The sequence below is a fragment of the Humulus lupulus genome, chromosome 8 (assembly GCF_963169125.1).
Source record: "Humulus lupulus chromosome 8, drHumLupu1.1, whole genome shotgun sequence".
Lineage (NCBI taxonomy): Eukaryota > Viridiplantae > Streptophyta > Magnoliopsida > Rosales > Cannabaceae > Humulus > Humulus lupulus.
In genome coordinates this window covers 17,359,458-17,378,742 of record NC_084800.1, presented here as the reverse complement: position 1 = coordinate 17,378,742, position 19,285 = coordinate 17,359,458, and positions in this window count along the sequence as shown.

The following is a 19,285-nucleotide window of genomic DNA, read 5'->3' as shown; positions in this document are numbered from 1 at the left end:
TTTTGGTTGAGTTTGGTTCGAGGAAATCACATGAAGGAAAACTGAGGTATTGCTTGTCTGTGACTAACGCTACAGCGCTAGCCTTTGGGCGCTGTAGCACTAGGCCATGCTTCCTGGGGGATTTTGCTTTTGCTTGTAGGAGGGCGCTACCCTGCTTCCAGAAAGGGATTTTAGGGTTGTTTGCAAGGGTTTTTGACCAAGGGTTTGGGGTTCGATTCCACCACCCCGTTTGGTGGAATTGGAGCTTCCCGAGGGCTCGGGATTGGTTCCGAGGCTAGGTTTTGGACTTGAGGTTTGGTGATGACTTTGGTCTATGGTTGTGTTTAGGTGAGCGCTAGGGCTCGAGAGGGATCGTGCTCAAGGAGTCAAGTGATCAAAACTAGCGAATTGAAAGGTAAGAAAACTGCACCCGGTTATATGTTTGTGATGGGACTAAGTGCTCTCGATACTTGTATTATGTCAATGATGGTATTATGACATGGGACATGTGAAAGCGGCCTAAGGGTGTCGTACACAATATTTGCGCACAGGGCGCGGCTTGGCCACTGGTAGCCAAGGACAGCTTAATATTCACTGAGCTCGGTTTAAGCGGGCCGGAGTCAGTGGGATAACGGAGGGTGCGGCTTGAGGGCGCTAACCCTAGTTATCGTATGTGATTTGGTGTATGCTATAAATTGATATGTTTAGTATGCTGAATACTTGACTATTCTGAATGTTGATATGGTTAAGAATATGTGATGCGATATGAGATGTTGATTTGTCTGTTGATTGCTTATGCTCTATTGTTGTGTTTTCTTGCTGGGCCTTGGCTCACGGGTGCTACGTGGTGTAGGTAAAGGCAAAGGCAAGTTGGACCAATCCTGAGATGGAGAGCTGCGGGGTTGAATGTACATAGCCAGCTGTTCGATTGCCATGGTCGAGGAGTGGATCAAGACAGGGATTGCCTAACTGTCTGTTTTGCCTTAATATGGCTTGATATTGTATTTAAACCTTATGTCTTTTGTAAACGGTCTTTAATCTTAATATTTTTGGGATCCCGTGTAAACAGGAAACGTCTCTTTATGAATAATGTGACTTTTGAGACCACAACATTTTAACCCTAGTTCCTTTATAGTTTCAATAGCACGTTTTTAATTAAACGACTTGATTAGCAAGTCTAGCACTTTACAAACACACAGTGTAACGGTCTTGGCTATCCACAGCGTTACAAAAACACCTCCCTGGAAAGAGACACGGGCCACGGCATGCTTAGTCAAGCGCCGCGGTGCACCCCAAAATCAGAGGCTTCCCCAGGCCTCGTGTGCACACGGGCCGCGGCATGCCCCTCCTAGGGCCGCGACTCGACCTGCAACCCAGAAAAACCAGCCTTTCCTTCAAGTTTTCCCCAAGTTTAACCCCATGTCTCACACCACAAACTTCACCCAATCTCAAAATTAAGCCCAAAATTCATACCCATACAACCTAAACATTCTAACAAACTCATGAACCAATTCTTACACCCATTAAACATTCAAAACCAATCCTAGAAACCAATCTATGCATGCCTAAGTTCTAACAACCAAAACCAGCAGAATTTCAGCTTGTTCATCAAGTTTAAAACTTACCTTTGAGCTTTCTTAAATCCCTGAATTAGTCCTCTAAGTTCCAGCTTCTAGCCCCCAAAGTCTAGCTTAGAATTCCTCCTTTGCTTCCAAGAAAATCAGCTTTCTTCCTCCTCTTCTTCTCTTAGCTTTTCCTTTCCTCTAGAGCTTCCAAAGATGATTCCAGCATATGTCTAAGGGAGGAAAACTTGGATGACTTCTCCTCAGCCAAGTTTATCCATTCCTAAAGCCAATTTACCATTTTGCCCCTTAAGCCTATCCTTTACCCCTAAGTAACCCCAAGGGCAATTAGTCTTTTACCAAATCCCGTTAAGTCCCTGAGGGCAAAATGATAAATATTCCTGATATTCCTTCCTAAACATTCTATCTTCAAATATATCTCTAAATATTTATTTCCATAACTCGATAACCCCATAAAACGTCTAATGTCTGAAATACCCCTTGACTCGCCCCGAGTCGGGTATTCAACCCCGTTGTGACTTTCTAGCCAAAGAGCTCCCTAGGATCGTCTCGGATCACACATCTCAGATATATCCCCATAACACTAGGGTCTCACTCACAACACATGCATACTTACATTTATGCCCCCCAATGGGCCAAAATTACAAACACACCTTTATTCACGGAAATGGGCCCACATGCATATTAATACACACAATCATGCATGTCCAATCACATAATTACCAAATCCACATAATATCATAATTAAATCAATTATTGCCCTCCAGGCACACTAATCAAGATCCTAAACCTTATTAGCAAATTTGGGACGCTACACTACTCTTACGATTTGACAGTCATCTAAGTAGAATGGGTACCAATACACTATCCCACACATCCTCTATTAGTAGCTTAAATTCTAATAATTCATCTCCTCTGATTTTGAATAATTTACTACATGTACCTCAAATTGCTAAGAACTTGACAATGATTCTCAACTCACTACCGATAATGATGTCTCTATTGAATTTTTCTGTGATTTTTGTTGTGTGAAGGAACGACAAACCAGTAGGGTGGTTCTGCGCGGAACTCTTAAGGAGGGGTTGTATCAATTGGACACTTCCTTGTTGGTGAATGGAAAGACTACAAGTCAGAAATCAAAGTCGATGTGCATTACTGGTGTCACTTCTTAGTTGCATTCCAATAAACAGCCATCCAGTGTGAGTCAAGTTAACATATGGCATAGAAGACTTGGACACCCATCTAGTCTTGTAATGAATCAAGTGCTTAAACTGACAAATGTAAAACTAAATCTAATGAAAAAAAATACTATTATGTGATGCATGCCAATTTGGCAAGTCTCATTCACTTCCTTTTACTCAGTCGACTAGTAGAGTTTCTCATGTTTTATAATTAATTCATTTTGACCTTTAGGGAACGACACCTACAATATCACATACCAATTGCAGTTTTTACATTCATTTTGTTGACGATTTTAGCCGATATACCTGGTTGTTTCCTCTCAAACATAAAATTAAGGCCCTTAGAACTGACTAGGGAGGAGAGTATAGGACATTTTCTAATCTGGCTATACAGTGTGGAATAGATTTCAACACCTTTGTCACCATACTTCTGCTCAGAATGGGAGAGCAGAACATAAATATAAGCATATTGTCGAAATGGGTATAACGCTCTTAGATCAAGCAGCAATGCCTCAGAAATATTAGACTGATGCCTTCCAAAATGTTGTGTTTCTCATTAACCAATTACCCACTCAGGTACTTGGTGGTCTATCACCGTTTGAATGTTTGTATTCAAAGAAACCATATTATAAAGCTCTTAGGACCTTTGGCAGTACCTGTTTTCCTTGTCTTCGCCCATATCAAACACATAAATTTCAGTTTCTGTGACAATCAGAATCCCGTGATCCGTAAGGGGAAAAACCGGGTAAAGTTGTGCAATCCCACACCGCCTGGGGAAGGTCAAGTGTGATGATTCTAAGACTGTGTAGGTATGGGACTACACAGTTGAAGATGACTTAAATGGATGGATGGGTAGTGTAACACCCCAACTCCAGGGACCGTTACGGTGTGCCTTGCAAATAGTGCTAAACTCGCTAATCGCGTTATTTGGCCAAAATCATGTAACTAAGTGTGATTAGCGGTTTAGGGATTAAAAACTTTGGATAAGATGTAACATTTCACTAAAATGTTTAATATATACATTGGGATCCCAAAAATAATTTCATAGTCTACTACAAAAAGATATTTACAACAGGTCGTTCTATGCGTTAAAAAAAGGTTTAACCCTTGTTCCTTCTCAACCTCGGCTGTGGTGGACGAGCAGCTGCATATGTACACCTCATCACCTAAGCTCTCCAACTTAAGGATGGTCCAGCTTTCTTTTGCCTTTACCTGCACCACATAGCACCCGTGAGCCGAAGCCCGGCAAGAAAACACAATATAACATAATATAATATCAATAGAGATTGTATTACTTATTCAGGACCAACAGTCCAAACAAATAGGTGACTATCACAAAAGTCACAAATATGGGGACAACTGTAACGCCCTGGTTACCCCAGAACAGTTACGGTGAACCGGAAATTTGACCCGCTATCCGAGTCCTTTGGTTAAAAACGTGATCTAAGTGTTATTATCAGGCTAAGGTGAAAAACCAATAAAAAGGAAAGGGTACATTTCATTAGGTAAACAAACTGCTCATGAGCCTTTCAAAATGTTTACAAGTAGTTCGTAATACAAAAGAGACGCTATAGTTCCAAATTTACAAACTCCGCCGGCCTAAGCGGCGAAAATAGGGTAAACCTCTAGTCCCTCTAAGAACTCCTTGACCGTGGCGGTCAAGCGGCCCTGTATGTACATCACTTCACCCAAGCTCTCCACTCAGGGTTGGTTAAGCTTTTCCTTCCCTTTACCTGCACCACATAGCACCCATGAGCCAAGACCCAGCAAGAAAACACAACAAAGCATGATATAATATCAACAACGATCATAATAACCATTCAGGACTATCAATCCAACAAATAGGTGACAATAGCCAAAAGTCACAATAATGAGCATCGCTCTCTTTAGCCATGTGACGATAGGGTCACCAGGGCTTAATCGATAAGTGTCTCATTCATGAGTTTGCTCAGGACAGGTGCATGGTGATTGGTCACCAACATAACCTTCCTCACGACTCTAGAGTCGAAACTACGGACAACGTCCCTTAGCCACGTGACAAACGGTCACCGGGGTCATATACCTTGGCTATAGTCATCTGGTCGTAGACCAGGCAAGCGCTTATAAGTTCTTCGACCTTAGGGTCGGTCCCACATTAATGCCATAGAGCCATTCAATGCGTGATCATCGACTTTAGAGTTGGTCCCTGACCAGTCATTGTCTTAAACAGGTAATCAGCGTACACCAGCATTTAATATGCAATCCACGTCCATATATATCAACCAACATGCATCAATATCAAAACATGCATGTCATATACCTACACAGGGTGCAACTGTATTCATACACTGTTTTCTTACCTCAGATTCGAGCTAGAAAGATTAAAAGAACGGCCCGTGAGAACGATCAACCTTTAATCCTTTAGCGGTCACCTAATTAAAACCAAACATGAGACATCATTAATAATAATGATCAACATAGGTTCCCACACCAGTATCTAGCCTCCAGAAGATCAATCCCAACTATTCCAAGTAGTAGGAACACTCCCGAGGCCTAAAATTAAGTTTCCGGGGTCAAAACGAGCAAACGGGGCGAAAACAGGGCAAGGGCTGCGGCCCTAGCACCTTGGGCCGCGGCCCCCAGGGTTCCCAGAGGCAAGGGCCGCGGCGCCCTCCATCAAGGGCCGCGACGCCCAGCAAGCACAAAGCCTCCACCTGCTTCTTCAAAGAAGGGCCGCGGCGCCTCAAGAACAGGGCCGCGGCTCTCCACCCTGGGCCATTCCCAAACGTGATTTTATCACTCCAAAGCTTCCAAAATCATACCTAAACATTCCCCAATCATCAAAACAAAGTTTCCAAGCTTCCCCATGCATCAAAACCCTCAAAACCCAAGGTTCAAACGAATCGGAAACTCAACAATTCACAAAATCAATTCAAAGCTTAGAAACTCGGAAAACTCAAAACTTAAACCTTGGTTACCTTGGATTGGGTTGTTTTCCGTCAAATCCTTCGGTTAAGAAGCTTCTAATCTTTCCTAGGATCGCTATGCCTCAATCCTCGCTTGATTCTGACTTCTCGAACTCGAGATATCTTCGAAAATGCTCAAACGGTAAAACGAACTATCGAAAGGGAGAACGAGAGGTTTTCTAATCGTACGTTCTATCTGATAGCTACTTCAAGCTTAAGTAACCTCAAATAAAACCTAGTGCTCGGGGTCCCAAAAGCACCCCCGGGGACATAATAGTCAAAACCTCCAAAATTTCACCCTGATCTCAGATATTCCCAATTTTTCATCAAATAAACATTTCTATTACCCCAAAATTGACCCCGTTATGACAAAACCGCTAATCCATCATATATGACTGTCTCACGCCGAATAGCTCGAATATATCTCCATAATAATGGGATCTCATTCACAAATCAAGTTATGCACCCAAATACACAAATTTACCCTCAATGGGCCAAATTATTAGATTAGCATAATTATTTAAATGTGGACCCACATGCACGCATATAACATCATATCATAATATAATTCACATATACACGCATAAACACATTTAATGGCGTAATTAAACAGTTATGGCCCTCCCGGCCTAGTAACCCAGCCATTAACCATAATAGGGAATCTGGGGCATTACAACAACACCCTTTAGCCATGTGATGACAGGATCACCAGGGCTTAACAGATATCAAAAGTCACAAATATGGGAACATCACCCTTTAGCCATGTGATGATAGGATCACCAAGGCTTAATAAATAAGTGAACATCTCACTAGCTTCAACAGGATAGGTGCATGGTGATTAGTCACCAACATAACCTTCCTCCCAACTCTAGAGTCGTAACTATGGAACAGCGTTCCCCAGCCATGTGACAGACAGTCACCGGGGCCATATGCCCTGGCTCTGAATAACTAGTCTCAGACTAGACAAGCGCTTATAAGTTTCGTCGACCTTCTGGTCGGTCCAGCGTTAATACCCCATATGAGTCATTCTTGCTGATATCGATTAGATCTAATCTTCATTTGGTTCGGCGTTCATGACGCTATGCCATTTCTGACCCTTAGGTCAGTAAAACACGACCAGTGTTCAACCCATTGTGAACTTGACTAGTAAATCACAGCTTCACAGATGGATTTAACACCATTGCCGATTCTGACTAGTAAGTCAGTGCCACACACAAGTAAGCCATGCCACCCAACATATATCACATATCCAATATCCATAACAAGGTATTCAGCATGCCTACTTAACAAGTACTAGTACAATTAGGACTATGCACGAACACAGAGGCTCAAGCTCTGAACGATATCATACTCAGTATATAAAGCATGTCCTAATCACATGTTTCTCATGCATCATATGCATTACATTTAACAATCCAACATGCACCAATAATAGTCATGCATGTCACATATACACAGGGTGCAGTTTTCTTACCTCAGAGTCGAGCTAGAATGATTAAAAGAACGACCCTTGAGAACGATCAACTTTTAGTCCTTTAGTGGTCACCTAGTCATAACCAAATATAGAATATCATCAATAAAAATAATCAATACAAGTTCCCAAACCAATATCTAGCCTCCGGGACATCAATCCACACTTAACCGGGTAGTAGGATCAACCCCGAGGTCTATGGCTTGAATCCCCAAGCTAAAAACACAATTATGGCCAAAATTGCCCTGATGGGCCGCGGCTCACCAGAGCCATGCCGTGGCTCACCCTCTTGACATAGCCAATCCCCTCACAAAAACGCACGTAGGCCGCGACTCACCATAGCCGTGCCGCGACCCATTACCAAAACCAGCAAGCACCAGCTTGCTTCCCCCTGTGTTTTCCCTCGGAACCAACCCTTCAAACCAGTTCCAAACCTCAACCTAACATCCAATTCAACCACTAAACATTATCAACAACTCACCCACATCAAAACCCAAGTTAAACATCAACTAAACTTCCATTAATTCCAACTATTTACCATCAATAACTCACCAACTAAAACTTAATTAAAAAACAGAGTATGGCTTAAACTCAGGTTCAATTCCTTACCTTAAGCTGATTTGAATCCTTCCCAATGGATGAACTCAATCTATAATCCCCAAGCTTTGACTCCCTAGCTTGCTTCTTCAATTTGGGACCAAAAACCTCCAAGGGTAAGAAGAGGAGATGATGCACGGGTGAGAAGGAGATAAGGGCTCTGTTTTTTTACACTTCTACAGCCTTCTAAACACTCCCAAAGGCTGATATATAACTTAGGGGTGAAAAGACTATTTTGCCCCTAGGTCAAATAAAGGCTCCTAAACACTCCCAAGGGTAAAACCGTCCTTTCTCGCCAATCTCGTTAATTATAATTAACGCTCTCTAATTCCCGCTATTCTCAATAATCTCAAATACCAATAAATCATATCCCATTACCCTTTTATTCCCGATAATGTTCTAGTCATCAAAATGACCCCGAGACTCACCCCGAGCCCCGAACTTAAACTCATTATGACTAGACCGAACACTTACATCTCATGATCGTCTCATGCCGAATAGCTCGAACCAATCCACCTTATAATGTGGCTATATTAATTAATCACAACCATGCACCCAAAATACACAATTACACCCACAGCGGCCAAATTACCAAAATACCCTTATAATTATAAATACTCCCATATGCATGCATTTACCATCATATAATAATATAATTCACATAAACATGCATATAATCATTAAATACCATAATAAATCAATTATGGCCCTCCCGGCCTCCTAATCAAGGTCCTAAACCTTATTAGGAAATTTGGGGCATTACAAGTAGTACCTATATCTACAAGATGCATCTTCTTTTCGATAGCCCATCACTTGAGAACTCCAACGTTAAGCGTGCTTGACCTGGAGTAATCTCAAGATGGGTGACCTCCTGGGAAGTTTTCCCAGGAAGCGTGTGAGTGAGGAAAAAGCACGCTGGAAAGACTCGTGTTGGTTTGTAGGGCCAGTCGTCATTCCAGGAAGCCGCCATAGTGACGTGGGGCATTAAAAATGGTATCAGAGCCTTGACCCAGCCAGAAGTGTGTCCGACGGGGACGTCGGGCCCGTAAGGGGGGGGGTGATTGTGATAGTCAGAATCCCGTGATCCGTAAAGGGAAAGACCGGGTAAAGCTGTGCAATCCCACACCGCCTGGGGAAGGTCTAGTGTGGTGATTCTAAGACTGTGTAGGTATGGGACAACATAGTTGAAGAAAGCTTAAATTGATTGATAGGTACTACCTATATCAACAAGATGCATGTTCTTTTCAGTAGCCCATCACTTGAGAATTCCAAAGTTAAGCATGCTTGAACTGGAGTAATCTCAAGATGGGTGACCTCTTGGGAAGTTTTCCCAGGAAGCGTGCGAGTGAGGACAAAGCACGCTGGAAAGATTCGTGTTGGTTTGTAGGGCCAATCGTCATTCATGGAAGCAGCCATAGTGACGTGGGGCGTTACAATTTCACTCTATGAAATGTGTCAACTTAGGTCCTAGCGAGCATCAAAAAGGTTTTAAATGTTTGTCTCCTCATGGTCGGATCTATGTGTCTAGATGTAATGTCCTAAATTTCCTAATAAGGTTTAGGACCTTGATTAGGAGGCCGGAAGAGCCATAATTGATTTATTATGTTATTAAATGATAATATGCATGTTTAGGTGTATTAAATATACATGTGAACCCATTTTCGATTAATTGGGTGATTTTCATATTTTGGCCATTTCAGGCATATTTGGCAAATATGTGATATGTGTGTGGTGCTTCAATATTATTTGGTTATGCTAGGGTTACTCAGCACAAGACGATCCTAGGAGGTAAGCTAGTGGGAGAGTCACAAAGAGATTTATGCTTGACTCGGAGTGAGTCAAGGGGTATTTAACATTACCGAGTTATTGGGTAATAGGAATAAGAATTTGATGATAAATTGGGAGTTAGTAAGATCAGGGAGAAATTCAGGAGGTTTTGACTATTTTGCCCCCGGGGACGTTTTCGGGACCCCGAGCATTAGAATTTGTTTGAGGCTACTTAAGCTTAAAGTAACCTGTTAAGAAATAAAAAGAATGTTCAGAACGTTCTCTCTCCTTCAAAGTTCCATTTTTGTCTCCCGATCGCATTTTCGAAGGAAACTTAAGTTCTAGGACTCGGATTCAAGCGAGGATCGAGGCATAGGGATTCTAGGGAAGATTAGAAGTTTATTAGCCGGAGGATTTAGTTGGGAACAACTCAAGCAGAGGTAATCCAAGTTTTAAGTTCTAAGTTTTTAAGCTTGAATTGGATTTTATGTTTTGATGAGTTTTTGATTGAATTGAGGCTTGGGTTTTGTTGGTTTTGGATCATGAGGATGTTTGAGAACTTTGATTCTTGAGTTTGGATATGTTTGGGTAGGTTTTAAAATGTTAAAAACAAGGAGAAATGGCTGGTTCGAGGTTGGGCCACGTCCTTGTTCAAGGGCGTCGCGGCCCAAGCTTGTTGATGAGGGAGGTAGACTTTATCTGGGGGGCGGGCCGCAGCATATGGTGTGTGGTGGGCCGCAACACTTAAGGGAAAAAGTTGCCAAAATTGTGTTTTTGTCATGGGAACTTAACTCTAAGGGTCTGAGATCGATCCTACTACCTGTTTGAGTGGGATTCGATGTCCTGGAGGCTTGGGTTGGGTTTGGAAGTATTTATTTATAGTTTTTGATGAGGTTTTATATTATGGTTGTGACTAGGTTATCACTAGGGGCTTGGAATCAGGATCGTGCTTGTGGCTCGTTTATTGGCAACCTGTGCTTGGACCAAAGGTAAGAAAACTTCACCTTATGTATATGACATGCATGGTTATTATTGAGGCATGTCGAGTGTTTAAATGTGATGCACGACGAACATGTGGTTAGGGCATGCCATGAATGTTAAATATGAGATTGATCAGAGCTTGAGTCTCTGTGTTTGTGCATGATCCTAATTATGCTAGTAATTCTTAAGTAAGCATGTTGAATGCCCTATATTAAGATATTTGACATATGATATATGCTTGGTAGCATTGCTTACTTGTACGTGGCACTGACTTACTAGTCAGAATCGACACTGGTCGTGTGTTTCTAACCTAAGAGTCAGAAGTGGCATAAGCGTCATGAACGCAGAGCCGATAAAAGATTAGATCTAATCGACATCGGCATTGAATGACTCATATAGAGTATTAATGCTGGATCGACCCTAAGTTCAATGAAAATTATAAGCGCTTGCCTAGTTCTATAACTAGTTACTCAGAGCCAGGGCTAAAGGCCCAGGTGACCTTATCGTCACATGGCTAAGGGAGCGGTACCCACAGTTGTGACCCTATGGTCACTCCCTCTTGCCTAGTTCTATAACTAGTTACTCCGAGCCAGGGCCAGCAGGTCCAGGTGACCCTATCATCACATGGCTAAGGGAACGGAACCCACAGTTGTGACTCTATGGTCAATCTCTTGGTTTACACTGGTGGCTTGCCTAGTTCTATGACTAGTTACTCAGAGCCGGGGTCAGAAGGCCCAAGTGACCGTATCGTCACATGGCTAGAGGGAACGAAATCCCACAGTATTGACTCTATGGTCACTTGATTGGTTTGCATTGGTGACTTACTTATCTATCACTTATTCTGTTTAAGCTAGTGACGTGATCACTTATTTGTAAAGGGAGCGGAACCCACTTTAGTGACTTTTACAATTGTCACTCTTCTATTTAGGGCTATAAGCCCAGTGATCAACTAACACTTGTGGGATACTCGGATGCCGACTGGGCATGCTGCCCAAACGACAGAAGATTAGTAGGTGGCTACTGTGTATTTCTTGGAAATTCTTTAGTTTCCTGGTCATCCAAGAAGCAGTCCGTGGTCGCAAGATCAATCATTGAATCTGAATATAGATCACTGACACAGTTATTTGCTGAGCTATCTTGGTTGTAGGCGTTATTACAAGAAATGAGGGTTCAACAACTCACGACACTAATTATATGGTGTGACAATATGAGTGTAAGTGCTCTAGATGCTAATCTAGTTTATCATGCAAGAACAAAGCACATTGAACTTGATGTGCATTTTGTGAGAGACAAAGTTTTGCAGAGGCAATTGGAAATTTGTTATGTTCCCTCTGAAGAACAAGTAAGTGATTGTTTAACTAAAGGACTGTCACAATCCAAGTTCTAATTTTTAGTCAGCAAGCCCGGTGTGATGGACTCCCCCTTTCGCTTGAGGGGTGGAGTTAAGAAATAATTGTATGTAGTCAATTAATTTTGTAATTAGAAATGCTACACGTGTAAGTATAAGGCTGTATATTCGATAATATTATCTAAGTATTGCTGTACAATTTCTTATAGGTTGTTATCCATCTTTTTGTAATAAACTCTACCACGCGCCAAGCTCCTATTGGTAGTAGCTTGTAAATTACTTTTCTTCTTTAAGCATATATATATATTAATATAGAAATTGGTGGAAATACACCCCTTTTATAGTGCATTTTGTACAATAACCTACTTTCAAAACATTTGAGCTAAATGGCCTCTTTTATTAATGAATTTTTTCTATTACCCATCTTACCCTTAAAATAAAATAATAATAAATTAAAATTAAAAACTCTAATAACAATCATCTTCCTCCTCTCACCCATCCACCCACGCCCATCCACAACCACCCACTATCATCCCCCGCCGCCGCCGCCACCACCACCACCATCGGCGACCACCGCCCCCTACCGCCGGCGAACACTGCTCATCACCGGCTGCCACCATTTCTCCACAAATCCGGCCACCACTCATTCAAAAGGTTAGTTTATAAAGCTTTTTTTATTTTTATAAAATATGAGATTTTTGATATTGTTTTTGTAGATTTAAAATGCAAAATGATTGTTTTAGTATGTTGAAAGTATAAGTAAGAATTTAGGTTTATTTCTGGAGTTTTATGGAGGTTAAAGCTTGAAAATCTGAAAAAATTAATGGAGGTTTCGGTTATTTTCGAGATAAAGAAATCCATAATTTTTTGACAGCTTGTCTAATTTTTCGACAAGGAGTCTAAATTTTAGACCAATTGTCTAAATTTTAAACCAGTTGTCGTATTTTTTTGACCACCTATCTAAAATTTAGACATGTAGTCTAATTTTTAGACGGGTTGTCGAATTATCAGACATGATATTTAATTTTCAGACAGGTTGTCTAATTTTCAGACAGGTTGTCGAATTTCTAGATGTTTCAACTTGATTTTCATTTTTTTATATAACTTTTTAATCAAAGTAATACCAATAATTTATATTTGTTTATTGTATTATTTTTTTCAGATGTCTTTCAAAAATATTGTAATATTATGTGATGGAATGTGGAAAAAGAATGAGAACTCGTGGAAATGGATTTCAAATGGCTCACAATTAAGATCAAGTTTGGTACAAACTAACCTAACTTATGAGGAGTTAGTTGAACATATTTATGAAGTTACAGAAATCGATCGCAACCTCTTCGACATAGAATTAACTTACACGATAACGACAATGGTGGAGATTGAACCAATTACAATAAAAAATAGTAGAGACATTGTTAGTTTCTTTACATGGCAAGAGCGTGATTTGGTTCCATTATGTGTGGGTTTGATCAAGAAGATGGAAAATTTGCTCATTAAGAATAAACTTGTTACTAATATTGATTCTACTACAAATGTTAATTAAGATCCAATAACCTACATGAGAAAGTGTTGTTCTTATACTATAAACATAATCATCATAATAGTACCTCAATAGATTATCTACCACTCAATCCTTGATCATCATAGTAGTTTGATTGAAATATGTATCACTCAATCTGTAATCATCATAATCTCATAAAGATTAAGTTTTGTTTAACTTTATAAATTTTTAGACAAGTTTTCGAAACTCTCGACTAATTGTCAAAAAGATATAATTAATTAAGATCTAATTCTACATGATAAAGTGTTGTTCTTATACTATAAACATAATCATCATAATAGTACCTCAATAGATTATCTACCACTCAATCTTTGATCATCATATTTGTAATGCCCCGGATTCCCTATTATGGTTAATGGCCGGATTAGTAGGCCGGGAGGGCCATAACTGTTTAATTATGCCATTAAATGTGTTTATGCATGTTTATGAGAATTATATTATCATATGATGTTAAATGCATGTTTGTGAGTCCACATTTGTTTACAGGGGTATTATGGTAATTTGGCCCGTTGAGGGTATAATTGAATATTTGTTGTATGTTAATGATATGTTGTGAGACCACATTATAATGTGGATTGGTTCGAGAATTCCGACATGAGACGATCTTTAAACATGATTTATCGGTTTGGTCATAACAGGTTTGAGCTCGGGGCTCGGGGTGAGTCTCGGGGTGAATTTAAAGGTTATAGCGTTACCGGGGATTTTAGGGTAACGGGTTATGAAATATTGGTGTTTGAGGATTTTGAGATTAGCGGGAAATGGGGAGTGTTAGTTATAATTAACGGGTTTAGCGGAATGTACCAATTTCGCCCTTAGGGAGGCTTTGGAGGCTTAAGATGACATAGGGGTATTTTGGTCTTTTTAGGGGAGGATCTATATGACTAAGTGACTTGAAGGTTGTAGAATAAAACAGAGTAAAACAGAGGTGATTTCTTTCCCTTCCCGTACCTTCTTTTCCTTCATCTTCCTTGTGAGATTTTGTGGGCTTGTTGAGGATTTGAGCTTGGAAGCCAAGCCTTGGTACCTTGGGAGAGTGTTTCATTGTTGAAGAGCACCATAACCTGAGCTTAAGGTAAGCTTTTAGCCACTGGTTTTTACATATACTCTGTTTTCGTTTTAGTTCTTAGATCATGAGTTTTGGTTGTGGAAAGTGTGAATCAAAGACGGTTTTGATGTTAGTTTGATTGGGGTTTGATGTGAGTGAGCTAAGGGTGTTATTGGGGCTTTAATTACATGTTTGAAGGTGGTTCTATGTTGGTTTGAGGGGTTGGTTTGAGAGGAAGGAGCTCAGGGAGAAAACTGGTTCGAGTTTGGGTGTTCTTGCTTCCTGGGCTGGGTGCCGCGGCACGGCTTTAGTGTGCCGCGGCCCATGAGCGTCTGGTAGAAGGGGCGGGGGGGGGCTTTCTGTTTGGGGCGTGTCGCGGCACGGCTTTTGGGGGCCGCGGCCCATAGGGCCAAAATTGCTAAAAGGTGGTTTTTAGCTTAGGGATTCAAACCATAGGCCTCGGGGTTGGACCTAGTACCCGGTTGGGTAGTATTTGAGGTCTCGGGGGCTGGGATTTGGTTTGGGAAACCCCGGTTATCATTTTTATTGATGAATCCTATATTTTGGTTATGACCAGGTGACCGTCGAGGAATTTAAAGGTTGATCGTTCTCAGGGGTCGTTCATATAATTATTCTCACTCGAACCAGAGGTAAGAAAACAGTGTTTGAGTACAGTTGCACCCTGTATTGGTATATGACATGCGTGATTTGATACTTGAGGCATGTTGGTTGATATATGTGGACGTGGATTGCATATTAAATGCTATTGAACGCTGATTACCTATTTGAGACACTGACTAGTCAGGGACCGACTCTAAGGTCGAGAATTATGCATTGAATGGCTCTAAAGCATTAATGCCACACCGACCGTAAGGTCGAAGAACTTATAAGCGCTTGCCTGGTCTACGACCAGATGTTTATGGCCAAGGTATATGACCCCGGTGACTGTTTGTCACACGGCCAAGGGACGTTGTCCATGGCATGACTCTAGGGTCGGGAGGAAGGTTACGTTGGTGACTATTCACCATACACCTGTCCTAAACATTTATGTATGATTCACTTCTCAGTTAAGCCCTGGTGACCCTATCGTCACATGGCTAGAGGGAGCGATGCTCATTACTGTGACTTTTAGCTATTGTCACCTATTTGTGGGGCTGATAGTCCTGAGTGGTTATTGTGATCGTTGTCGATATTATATCATGTTTTATTATGTTTTCTTGCTAGGCCTCGGCTCATGGGTGCTATGTGGTGCAGGTAAAGGGAAGGAAAAACTTGGCCAGCCTTGAGTGGAGAGCTTGGGCGATGTGATGTACATACAGGGCCGCTTGACCGCCACGGTCAGGAAGTTCTCAGAGGGACTAGGGGTTTACCCTATTTTTGCCGATTAGGCCGGCGGGGATTGTATATTTGGAACTGTAGCAACTCTTTTGTAACATGAACTATTTGTAAACATTTTAAAAAGGCTCATGAGCAGTTTATTTACTTAATGAAAAGTGCCCTTTCCTTTTTACTGGTTTTTCACCTTAACCTGTTAATGATACTTAGATCACGTTTTTAACCAAAGGACTCGGGTAGCGGGTCAAATTTCCGGTTCACCGATCACCGTAACTGTTCTGGGGTAGCCAGGGCATTACAATATTAGTTTGATTGAAATATGTACCACTCAATCTGTAATCATCATAATCTCATAAAGATTAAGTTTTATTTCACTTTATAAAATGTTAATTGAGATATATGTTCTTTTATTGTGTTATTGGATCATTTTTAGACATTTCAAACATTTTAGACAACCTGTCGAAATTTGAGACTAGCTGTCGAAAGTTTTAGACAGTCAGTCAAAATTTTAGACTAGCTGTCAAAATGTTTAGACAAGTAGTCGAAATTTCAGACTAGCTGTCGAAATTTTTAGACAGGCAGATGCAATTTTAGACTAGCTGTCGAAAGTTTTAGACAGACCATCAAAATTTGAGACTAGCTGTCGAAATATTTAGACAAGCAGTCGAAATTTCAGACTAGCTGTCGAAAGTTTTAGACAGGCAGTCGAAATTTTAGACTAGCTGTCAAAAGTTTTAGACAGGCTGTCAAAATTTGAGACTAGCTGTCGAAAGTTTTAGACAGGCTGTCGAAATATAACACAAAGAGGTCTGAAACGGAAACATCCAACACAAGTAGTCTATAACAGTTTGTGGTATACCAGAACAGTTTTATACATAAACAAAATATCATTCCATTGCCTTTGCTAATAAATATCCAATACAAGTCATACTATAAGAGTTTGATACATAAATAAAATACCATTCCATTGCATTTGCTAATAAATATCCAATACAAGTCATACTATAAGAGTTTGATACATAAACATTGTCATACTACAAGGAGAAGATGGTTGTCGGGTAGAACAATTTTGAAAGTAGGTTATTGGATCTTAATTAACATTTGTAGTAGAATCAATATTAGTAACAAGTTTATCCTTAATGAGCACATTTTCCATCTTCTTGATCAAACACACACATAATGGAACCAAATCACGCTCTTGCCATGTAAAGAAACTAACAATGTCTCTACTATTTTTTTTTATTGCAATTGGTTCAATCTCTACCATTGTCGTTATCTTGTAAGTTAATTCTGTATCGAAGAGGTTGCGATCAATTAGTTGTAACTTCATAAATATGTTCAACTAACTCCTCATAAGTTAGGTTAGTTTGTACCAAACTTGATCTTGATCGTTAGCCATTTGAAATCCATTTCCACGAGTCCTCATTCTTTTTCCACATTCCATCACATAATATTACAATATTTTTTAAAGACATCTGAAAAAAATAATACAATAAACAAATATAAATTATTGGTATTACTTTGATTAAAAAGTTATATAAAAAAATGAAAATCAAGTTGAAAAATCTAGAAATTCGACAATTTGTCTAAAAATTAGACAACTTGTCTGAAAATTAAATATCATGTCTGATAATTCGACAACCCGTCTAAAAATTAGACTACTTGTCTAAATTTTAGACAGGTGGTCGAAAAAATACGACTGCTAGTCTAAAATTTAGACTCCTTGTCGAAAAATTAGATAAGCTGTCAAAAAATTCTTGATTTTTCTATCTCGAAAATAACTGAAACCACCATTAATTTTTTCAGATTTTCAAGCTTTAACCTCCATAAAACTCAAGAAATAAACCTAAATTCTTACTTATACTTTCAACATACTAAAACAATCATTTTTCATTTTAAATCTACAAAAACAATATCAAAAATCTCATATTTTATAAAAATAAAAAAAACTTTATAAACCAACCTTTTGAATGAGTGGTGGTCGGATTTGTGCAGAAATGGTGGCAGCCGGTGATGAGCAGTGTTCGCCGGCGGTAGGGGCGGTGGTCGCTGGTGGTGGTGGCGGCGGGGGATGATAGTGGGTAGTTGTGGATGGGTGTGAGTGGATGGGTGAGAGGAAGAAGATGATAGTTATTATTAAGATTTTTGTTTTAATTTATTATTATTTTATTTTAAGGGTAAAATGGGTAATATAAAAAATTCATTAATAAAAGAAGTCATTTAACTAAAAACTATTGAAATTAGACCAGAGTGCAAATTGCACTATAAAAAGAGGTCATTTTGCCGACCCCATATATATATATATATATAGAGAGAGAGAGAGAGAGAGAGAGTGAAAATGCTCAGTATTGATTGAGCTGGGTTAACAAATTCCTTTTTCATTTTTATTGTTTCTTTCTCTTCGTAAAAATCACTCTATAACTTTTTACATTTCAACGTGAGAATGAGATTATAGTTTTTATATATATTCCTCATAAGTACTACAATGAAGCAAAGTCTCTACTTTTTCTTGGTTATTTGACGTACATAGAAATAGAGACATTGACTCAACGCTTTGTTAAATCAAGTAAAATAAACTACTTATGTAACTTTCAACGCTTGTTGCTTGTACTAAACATATTAACAATTAAGAAATTCAGAACAAGATATCAAAACTCATCTATACAGTATATAGTATTTATTTATATATATTTAAAAGCTTTTTCCAGAAAAACATGTACAGATGCTAAGATGCTAGACCAGACAATTAGACATCTACGCTCTTAAACTAATATATATATATATAATAAAAGAAATACCTAATTAATCCTAATATAAAAGGAGCACACTTAACCAACCGCTAATCACCAAATCACAATACGTTATACTAGCTACACTGCTACAACATATGAATCACCAAATCACAATCATTACTTCTTAAATGTTATCCTGATACATAAATTAAAAAACAAAAAAATACATGCAAAATTAATTGTTATTGACTTTGAAATCGTAGTGTCGTGGGCCTCTCGTAGCAATGACACATGATGGGCCTTTCATCTATTCCACCATTACTTGGTTTTGACTCTTGGGCTGTTAAAATTTATAGACATTCTACTGAATGAGCATATATGCTGGAGCCCACTCTATTCATAGACCCATCTCTTTTGAGCTGGGTCAGATTTTGATGTAAAGAATGGATATAGCATGAAGCAGCTAGGGTGGGCCTTCTCCTGGATTTGGGCCTAAGCTTCATTAACCGCTATGAATCCATAACCAAATAGTTAAATGGATATGCTTCCCCATTGCTTTTAGAGATCTAAAAGCTCTAGTCAGCAATCACTACCTAATCAAAGCTGAAATATTCAGACGAGTATAAAAAAGAGTTAGTTCTATTTTATATCATCTTGTTATGAAACCAGTACTAGAATCTTTCTTTTTGATATTTTTTTCTTTATAAGAGCAACTATATATAAACAAATATATAACTATATATGTACACACATACGTACA